This window comes from Limanda limanda, chromosome 3 (genome assembly GCF_963576545.1).
Source record: "Limanda limanda chromosome 3, fLimLim1.1, whole genome shotgun sequence".
NCBI lineage: Eukaryota > Metazoa > Chordata > Actinopteri > Pleuronectiformes > Pleuronectidae > Limanda > Limanda limanda.
The window spans coordinates 33,316,425-33,327,184 of NC_083638.1; the positions used below are offsets into that span (position 1 = coordinate 33,316,425).

At 38.9% G+C, this 10,760-nt stretch overlaps 1 long non-coding RNA gene across 1 annotated transcript; it reads right to left on the reverse strand.

The window, feature by feature from the left end:
• Positions 1–7,305: 7,305 nt before the first annotated feature.
• On the reverse strand, positions 7,306–8,093 carry LOC132998193 (uncharacterized). Its single transcript, XR_009677981.1, has 3 exons — positions 8,020–8,093; positions 7,567–7,701; positions 7,306–7,373 (listed from the first exon to the last, which is right to left on the reverse strand). It is a non-coding gene; the product is annotated as an uncharacterized LOC132998193 (long non-coding RNA).
• Between the last annotated feature and the right edge of the window lie 2,667 nt (positions 8,094–10,760).

The window sequence follows — 10,760 nt, forward strand, 5'->3', positions numbered from 1 at the left end:
CGTCACCAAAGAGCGCTGCCTGCCGCTGGAGAGCTGAGATGTGTCACTGCCATCGAGTCTGTTTCAGAGACATCGACAGCGCATTCTTTTTGAAACAGGAACAGAGGAACGCGATCAAGGCATTTGTAGATCGAAAAGATGTTTAAGCCGTCCTCCTACGGGATTCATAAAAAGTTTAATTTATCAGCTGGCCCCGATGCTGCGGCCACACAAGCAGTCATATAAATAAAAAGAGAGTTGGGGGGGGGCCTACGCTCCTCAGCACATATGAGACAAAAAAGACACAAGTTGGGACGCTGTTGCGGTTAATGTTGGAGCAACAAGTGAGTGTATGCTTGAAAAAAACAATTAACTGCCGTTTCTCCTCCTCGCTGATCTCCTGCAGAGCCATGACAGCGGAGCTCTGCAGCGCAGCGTGCGGATCAGCAGCTCCGTAGATTTCTGGTAGCGACGGATCTCTCTCAGAGCCCCGCTACAGGCCGGTCGCGGTCCCGGGCCGGTAGCGAGGCTCTGAGAGAGATCCGTAGCGGGCTTCTTCACGCCGCCGCCGGCCGGGGCTCTCACGAGCAGCCCTGGTCTCCAGCTGCTTCCTGGGGGCTTTGCCTCCGGTGGAGATACGAGCGGCATTTGCAGCAGTTCCATTGATTTATTTAGAGAGTGAATAAACTCGTGAAACAGACAACTGACAACTATGCGTCGCTTGACATACGTCACATACTACGTTGCTCTGATCCAGGGCCGGCCCTGGCAATGTTGGCGCCCTAGGCGGGATTTCAGAATGGCGCCCCCCCCAACATACACACGCAAATTGTCATGCATCCTCAAGAACTTTTGGACTGTATACAGATGCACACACAGGCAGACAAAATTCGGTACCGGGCCGCACAGAAAGAATAAACATTTTACATGTTTTCTGTTTAATCTATTATCCGGTAATTTTTCAAAATAAAACCGTTTTATTTTGAAAAATTACCGGATCCTCTGCGTTATGACTCATGCTTTATGCACGTCAAGATGCTTGTCTCGGTCACGTCACTTTTTCGCTGAACACAAACGCACACGGTATTTGTCGGACCCATTTGTCAACAAACCAGGTGAATCCAGCAGGTCTGGTTAAGGAGAAGATCAGCTGCTGGAGATCGCAAATGACGGCGACCTGAAAAGTATGTTTGAGAAAACAACTCTGGCGGTGTCCTGGATTAAAGTCACGGCAGAATACCCTGAGATCGCCACAACAGCACTAACAACTCTGTTGCCATTTCCGACATCATATCTGTAGTGACATCGGTGGAATTATTTTTTTTATTAACAAATTAATGTTTATTTTAAATAACAAAACAACATCTCCAACGCGCACCGAAGCGCATCGTGTGCGTAATGGAGCTTTAATTTTGTTAAATTAAAAAAAAATCTACCGATGTCACCAGAGGCCGTACCAAAGGGACTCCGTGGTGAGGCTCCGTAGCCGAACCTTAACGGCCGGTCCGTGAAAATATTGTCTGACGTCCAACCTTGTCTTCTTGTCTGCAAGTGTTCATTTTTCACAAAAGAGAGTAACGCGAGTAACGAACTCATTTAAATGTCAGTAATTGTAACTGCGTTTCTTGATTTAAAAAAATACTTCGTTACATGCTCGTTATCGCTAAAAGTAGTGGAATTACAGTAACGCGTTACACTCCCAACACTGGGATTAAGTACATAATTGAAGATGGGAACATTTTTATCATGTGGCGGCAATAAACAGGGAAATAAAACTCCAGGAGAACAGCGGAGAAATCGAAAGTATGGGATGTATATTTAATCATGTATATAATATATCACTTATATCGTTTAAAATATGTCAATTTTCAGTGTGTTTTCCGGCCCGATTTGAAAAAAAAATAGAACAGACCCCGAAACCATGCAGCAGATCGCGAGCCGGCCGCAGCGCTGCCGGTGCGAACAGGCCAATTATTTAACATGGGTGCGGAAAGGAAGCGGACAGCTTTCGTGGCGCTTCACGGCGCTTCTATCTCCAGTGCGTCCCCGGGTTTAGAAGATGATGTTGTGATGTGAATGTATCAGTTTATATTGCATGTGTCACGTCATGATAAATCAGTCCCTTGTCCCGCCCTCTCTGCATTTTGCGCCCTAGGCAACCGCCTACTTCGCCTATGCCAGGAGCCGCCCCTGCTCTGATTGGTTGTAGGTCTATCCAATTGAGCGAAGAGGCATTTTGTTTCCTGGTTCAGTTGAAACACGCCCCATAATCACAGCCCAATGGAGCAGTATCAGACTCATATTCTGACTAGAATAATGAGTATGACAACATCAGGCTAGTATTTTTGAGGACCTTAGGTTGCTTTAAAAGGATCTATTTAGGAGTGGCAGGCCGACTAGATTAAACTTTGTCTCATTTTCGGACAATGCAGTGTGTCAGACTATTTTTATTACGTATTTTACAGAATCCAGTTTATCTGGCACCAACATGTGTTATGAGTGACTGCATGAACCAATTCCTTCCTACAGAGCAGGAGTTCACTGTAAAGATGGATGACAGTTAGATGTTTCTTGATGATGGCAGCTTAGACATCTCCCTTGATAGAATACAAAGGACGATTTGCCTTTGTATTCTATAATATCTTCCATGCTGAGTACCCCAAAAACTTGTCAAAGACCCTGTGGTGTCCTGTATGGCTACTTAGATGTTCAACCATACATGTTTAACTTGATGTTGCTTTTACATATTTTGTCATGAAAAGCTAAAACTGTCATTCACCAACACAATGGGAAAAATGCAGTTGTCAAGTTAAGGTCTCTGTTTTCATTTTTAGGTTGAACTACTAATTCAATTGTTACTCTTAAAAATAAAACACTGGACTGAATTGCTTTTACAATTTCATTTGTTCAAATAATTTTAATTTCATCTCTTATTTTCTGTTTTTTTTCTAAGGGTAAATCTTGATGGGTCTTCCTGAGGAGCAAGAATTTGGTTTAAGCAAGTAGATTTCAAAATAACTAATTTCGGTTTATAGATATAGTAGATTTTTCAACAAACTTTTCGACAAACTCTTGCTGAGTTCTGTCAATCTTCCTGATTATGTATGTATGTGTTTATGTATGTATGTATGTATGTGTGGACGGAGTTTTTTAAAGAGTTTAGAGAAACTCAACTGTTCACAGTTTTATTATTATTATGATAATAACAATAACAACAATAATAATCATAATTATAATTTCATGATTAATCATATTTCTTATTATTACCCTTCAAATAGTGCATTGTCATTTACTCAAACGTTAACACTACTATTCCATAGGGCAATTTCCCCAAAAATCAAGCACAAATATATTGTGCATAAAAGATGTTTGCTGGTTTTTGATGCAATTCCTCACGTTTGTGTAGTAGTCAGCTTGTCGTGCACTGAGGAAACTTAAAGTTCCTTCGCGAAGGAACCGTGTTTGGTTATTGTTCGATTAACAGAACTTGAATATTGTTGTTCAGAAATGGTGTCTAGCATTTTATTCACAACACAAGGCATACAGCCTCCTGTGGGAACCAATAGTGGAATACATCCCACATGGCTTTTGTAACTGCGGTCAAGCCAGCCGACACTCGCGTCTCTGTGGTCAAATCAGCCGACACAGAAATTCTACTGCACTCATATACTGACATTTATGGAAAACGCATCCAAAACGCCCAGACCGGCAGCTGAGTACTCGAAGTTAGAGGAAGAACACATGTGGGCCTACGTCCGGTTTTCAAAATAAACTGTTGACATGGAGCCTATAAAAACTGCATAATTGAAAGTAAAATGTATTGGATTATATTCAGAAAAAGTATATATTGTCTTACCTGTGTCATTTTTACGAATCAATGAATCAATGAAGAAATTTTACTAAATAAAAGTTACACATTTGTAGCTTCAAGTAGGTAATTTCTGGATATTTCAAAGTACTATAAAAAGACTTTGCTCAATAATTCCAGAGAGAGACTGATATGCCTGTGTCCAGGACCTCTCAGGCTACCCACACACAGACTATCAGACATTTTTACTGTATAGATTAAGAGATTTTTCAAAGTAAAGTGCAACATTTCTACTGTGTAATACATAATTTCTGGATATTTCTACTAAGTACTATAAAAACAGTTTGCTCAATAATTCCGGAGTGAGACTGATATGCTTCTATTCCCACTCCTATGACTAGTCCCTTTTATTGGAATCTGTAACTGTCCTACCCTCTCTTCCAGCCGCACCCATATGTAAAAATCAATCTTGCCAAAGTGATGTCTTTTCAATTTCTTTTGATCGCAGCGTGAAAGACTCGCTTTGTATATGTTAATTATGGCGAGCATTTTGTTTATCATCTTATCCTTTTATAGGGATAATGCTTAGGGGTACCCCTTTACACTACAAATAAAATTTGTTTTCCTATGAATTATGCTCTGTTCAATTAGTAGTGTTGTATTTTATAATATTTTTTGAATTGGCACCAACTGTGGCTCCTTTGCTCCCTTTGAGCTTGATTATTTATCACCATTTCACCATTGCAAAACTTGTAAGTACAGGTAATATATAACAAAATACATACATAACGCCAACAATGGAGGAAAAAAATACTTTTCATAAATAAAGCACTGGAGTAGTTGTCAAAAGCTTTGTTCTTTATAACAAGGTAAAACGTTTTGTTATGTCATTTTGTATAAAATGGGAACCTCAAACCTTTATGTAAAAACACAAAACATCACTCAACGAAAACAAAATTAGAAAACCTAAACAGGCATGACGTTAAATTGGTTAAGGGGCGTAAAGTCCTGATCAACCCCTTCTTTTTAACCTCGTAATTCAGGGGCCATTGTTGGGCCACACCCATCTTCAAACGCGGCCTTCACTTTGATATAAAATAAACACCTGTAAAGTTTTGTGACTGCATCGTTCACGGTTGCTATTGGGATGAGAAAATCTGTCCACAGAGAGATAGCAATATAAACACCTGGGGACTTGCACACAGACTCACAAAGTGAAAACAATACCATCGTTGCTTTTGCAGCTGGTAATACTATGAAAGGCAAAATATGTGTTTTAGGCGACCCTTTCATACACAGACGAAGAAAACAGTGTCACATATAAAAAAAAATGACATAGCACATACTGATTGTGGAATTATTTTTGACACAGACAGCAATTCCAGTCAGCGGTTTGCACATTTTGAAGCTGGGCTGTGTCCATCTGGAGGCACTGGGCATGAAACCCCCGGCTACATCTGTCACACTGAATCTGTAAAAATTCAAATTTCCCACCTTTAATACAGACAGAGGTTAATTGCTTAGTAATCATTTCAAATGTTTCACCACACTAGCAGGCTTTATTCATGTTTACGAGCTTTACCATGCTTTAACCAAATACTACATTGCTGTTGTCATGGTCATATTTCTTCATTGTTATTTTAATTAGTCAACTGTTATTGTCTCTTTGTACTACTGAGAGGAGTTGCACTTAAGTTTCGTTGTACAGCTGTTTAATGACAATAAACGCTTGAATTGAATTGGATGTAGCATGCTGCTGATAATAGCAAAGAGCAACATTTTGGAGAGACAGCGATGGACAATGAAGAATAACAATCACCAAAACGTTTTGGTTTGTGTCCATTTGTTAACAGAAATGTGAACAGACATTTTTATATATTTTACACCAAAATTTTTGTGTGATTACAACAGGGAATTTAGATTAATACGGATTTGATGGGATTTGTGTGTTGCAATGCATTCACATACTGTCTAACAGAAAAAAGTATATATGTGAAATACAAGGCTGACTTAGCCACCTTTTTATGAAATCTATGAGAATGACTTCGGCCAGAGACCTTTGTATCATGTAATTTCCCATCTTTCTTTACCCTCGTTTCCTGTCATCTCTAAAATGTACAAAATGCACAAACAAACAATGACAAGAGTAAAAAAACAAAACATACCCAGTCAGTGAAGGAAGGCCCTGGACCTGGTGGTTTTGTCGCTGAGCACATGGCACAGTTGTTATCTATGTCAAACACTAAAATACAAATACACATTTAAGACGTTGACTACTACAATATCACATAATGACTAAAAACACTCCTCAACCACCTGAGGCTTTAAGTATTTGCAGAGCGTAATGTTTACGCTGATGTACCATCTCTGTCTTTGTTGTACCAAATGCAATGTTTGGTATTTTCGGAAAGGCCTCCATGACTGCGTTTGCCATCTAAACAATGACACAATAAGTTATGTACTTTGGATAATTTTCAAAGTCTGCCAAATGTGGCGGTTGGAAATACTGTAAAACAGATTAAATCCTAAATGCAAAATTTATAGTTATTTTGGAAAATCTTAACATTTCAATAAATATTAATCTTACCATGATAACAAGTACCCCACAGCTATCTCCATCCTGCTGCAGTGGGTGTTGCAGAACACCTCCTTTGAATTTGATGTGTTCAATGATTACCTCTTTTCTCTTTTCATTTCTTTATTTCTACATAATAGATTGAAGGTTGCCTCGTAACTTAGTTAGAAAGCCTTGTTGGCTGTAGTGTTTTTTTTTTGTTTTTGCAATGACAATTAAACTCCTAACATGCTTCTTCAGCCTCCTGCCTCTTACCTAGTAACAGGGACATGATAAATTGAAGGGGACATGATACAGAACAATGTTATACTCATACCGTGAAAGACTTTTTCTAAACTTTTCAAGAAACTTCAAATATCCGCAATGAATAATCAGCACTCAATGGTTTTTGCTCTCAAACCTTGCTTTCAGTAGGAATGTCTTCTGTTCACTCAGCATCAGTGATTACACATGAGTTTGAAGTTGGACTTCAATGCTAAGACACCAATATAACACATTCTGATTTCTAATGTTGGAAAAGATGAATTTAAAACAAAGCTTTTGCTGGCCTTGCTAAACACGTGCCTGTTATTATTTTGAATGTACTGGTGAGCCAGCTGTTACGCTCTCATCAGAAACGGATGTTGCTTCATACTGTAAGCCTGTTTCTGACCATTGCCTCCTTGATAACGTTCCTTTTACTACCTGTTCCAGAATTGTGACATAAATTGACATAATTTATATAGGCTGAATGGTTGAAATTGCGTAAGTACCATAAGCTTTTTGCAGCATGGTCTGAGTCTGTCAGCTCTGTGGACCTGCGTGCTGGGTCAACCAAATACACGTTTTTTTCTGCTGCATTGATGTACTGGAAACACATTAAATATCATTCAAAGATTATTCACGACATCCAGAAGAAAATGAAAGACAATCAAGATAAATATAAATATAATCACTACTAACCAGAAGCTTCCAGTGGGAATTGTGTATGTTCACAAAAGACACAATTGCTTTATAGTTGTCAAAGTTGATCTGTAACACATCCAAAAATGAACAACCTGATAAAAACATTTTATATTGACGTTTTTGGAAATATCCTATAGTTACAATAGATCTGTTGAATTGTATCTGCTTTATCATACTGTACACAAAGTCACACAAACATCAGCTAACATATGACAGTTATTAAACCTCTGGATGTATCCCCAAAAGAAAAACAAGTCACCTTAGACAAAGTGTTCCTCCTGATCTGTTCTCTCTTCCCAAAGAGGATCACACCAGCCGTGTAATGATTTAGAATATAAATCATTCTCCCCAAATGGAGCTCATTGGAAAAGGGATGCAAAAGACACTCAATGACCTTAAGAGATTGTTGAGATACAGACAGAAAGTCAATCAAACATCATAAATTGATTTAATATACATTTGTAATTACATAATAAACAGGTCTACATAATACTTTGCAATCACATGCTTGACATTCAGAATCACAAATTCACACATTAGTACACTACTATGGAAAATGTTTTGACTGGGGATATATTTAAACACCCACATTATAGTTAGTCAGCAGCATGACATAGGTATTAGATTAATGTATAGTGGAGAGTTTTATTTGGGTCATTTCGTTTTTTTTTTTTATGGTAATTTGTTTTATTATATTAATAGGACTACATACCTCGCCTGTAAGCCACTGGTGAGGTCTAAGTGTCCGCAGCTCACTGTGGTGGATTACGAAGCTGTTCCCTCTGATTTGAGAGGGGACCACAGACACAACCACTTCTGTGTCACTTCTTTTCCACAATTCCTTGAGCTGAGGGTCATAAAAATAATACAAGTTATTTGCTGGAGTAGATAAATAAATAATTTACAGATGATAAGTTAAACACATCCTGTATGAATACATGCACTGAATGAAATGTACAATTTACATCCCAGATACATTGATTGCATTGGACGTATTGATAACACTTGAACACTAAGTTCACCTGAGATGGAGCATCCACTGGACTTTGAACAATACTTCCCTTTATATCCTCCTCATGATGGCCTGTCATGTCTGATTGGATTTGGGTAGTGACCTTGTCTGTTGGTTTCTAGATATAGAAATTGTTAGATATTATTGGAAGCTTTTCATTATATGCTTTCATACCACCAACATGGTGAAATACGTTTCGGTAATTGCATGTCATGGCAATTCACTAGGTCACGGAAGTGTTTAAAGCACAAAATGCAACGATAAGCTTTTGATTTACAGCTGTTGAACATTAATGCTTTTGATTAGCTTCCTGTCCCTGTGTAACTTTGCCACAATTGATGACCTGTGATGGAGCATGACACTGATCGCTTGTTGACAATCCGTGTGTTTTCTGTGTTGTCTGAGAAACACAAAAAGATTCTGTATGACACAAACTTTTTATCGATTACATTTTTAAGCTATTTAAACATATGGAATGATAATAGATAGCTCTACAAAATGTTTACCTTTTTCTTCTGCTGTTTGAAAACAAAAGGCTTTGTTAGGGGGGACACATAAACTCCTCTCTTCTTCTGATGTCGTTGTTTCCACCGCTCCAGATCCACACGGTGTGTCTACAGTTGATCAAACAGAGTAAATCAATGTTAATAGTTCAGCTACTGCACTGCTGAAGTACATTTCACTTGACTTATTTTATAAAAAAAAAGCCAACAATCCCAATAGTTTCATGTATAGTTTATATATCAGAGCTTCAATTTTTTACCTTCTTCTTCCTCTTCAGGAGTCACTGTATTCCCTTAGAAGGGCATTCAGTGTGAGCTTGTATGTATGTACAAAATCGTCCAGTCTGGTTAGCTGTCTCTGTTGAAAGCGGATCTTTTTTAGGTCCCACTGGCTTTTCTCAATTATTCCTTGTGTTTTGTTGTCTTTGGTAATGGTAAATGGATTTGTATTTATATAGCGCTTTTCTAGTCTGATGAAGACCACTCAAAGCGCTTTACAGTACAGTTTCACATTCACCCATTCATACACACATTCATACAGTGCATCTACTTGCAGCACTTTGTTATTCTATGGGGGGCTATTGAGGGTTCAGCATCTTGCCCAAGGACACTTCGGCATGCAGATGGTTCAGACTGGGGATCGAACCGCCGACCTTCAGGTTGGAGGACGACCACTCTACCCCTCAGCCATTGGTGTAATTCTGGAGTTCAACATGTACAGTACGCTATATAACATAAAAATTGCTTCATTCACCTTATTTGCATTCAAATCTGTAATATCCAGGATTGAATAATGCAATGCTTTTTAATTTTTCAAACAGATCTTTTGTGTTATAGTACCTGAGTGGGTTTACGGGCAGTTATTTTGAACTTCTGAGTAAGCCTGTCATACACAGGACCCATTCCGTGGCGTCCAAGGTCACCTGCCAAATGATAATGCAATTTTAATTTATTTACTGAATAAGCTATTAAAACAAACATCTATCAAAGCACATGCCATAGAAGAGGACTAACCCAGGAGTAAGCCAGACCAAAGAGCAGCCTGAGGAAGGAAGTATTTCAGCAATGTTGGGATGAATGTTGGGCTGAAATAGACATTCGGATCCCCATCTTGCTCAAGCTCTGCCCTCTGAATGACTTCCTCAAAATGATGTTGGAACGGTGTTGGTCCCACATCATTCTAGAAAAAATAATAAGAATTTTTTTTTCTTGAGTTGGATCTTGGAAACAAATGTAAACCGTCATTGCTTAAGGATTGTAGTCAATTTGCATTTTGCTATAATTATGGATGTGAATACAGTCATAACAATGACAACAATTAATTATTGCTATAAAAGGGTGGCAATTGAGACAATGATCACATATCACAAAGTCTTGCTCCACAATGTTTGTGTCATCAATGCCAGTATGTCCTGCTATTAACAACGGCCTCTGGAGATTTTGGAAGTGTTTTTCAACATTCCTCTCACTGTGGGAACTGGAAAACACCATGGCAGCACTGATGACAACTTCATCCATGTCTTTTAGTGTTGTAGCCTGGGACATGAGGCCAAACACATGCATTGCCAGGTGGTAATGTTGGGAGGCACTGCAAGGACAAAGCTTGTAAAATAAGTTTTACAGAGATGTCCCATGTTATGATGTTAGAAAATGTTCAGCATATACAGCAATCACTCACTGTTTTCGGCATAGGTCCTTTGCATTTTTAATCACATGACTCAAGCAGCGATGCAAAATCGGAAGCCCTATTGAGTCCTCTTGCCCTTGTCCGGTTGCAATGTCATAGTACTTGCACAGCAGTTCCTGGCTGAATCCACAGAAGTTGTAGGAGAGTGCCTGCAGGAGGACTATGGAGCCATCACAGATCAACATTGCTGGCCTTTTATTCACTCTTTTTTCGTGGAGTCTTCTTAAGTCCGTCACAAAAGACCCCAGGAA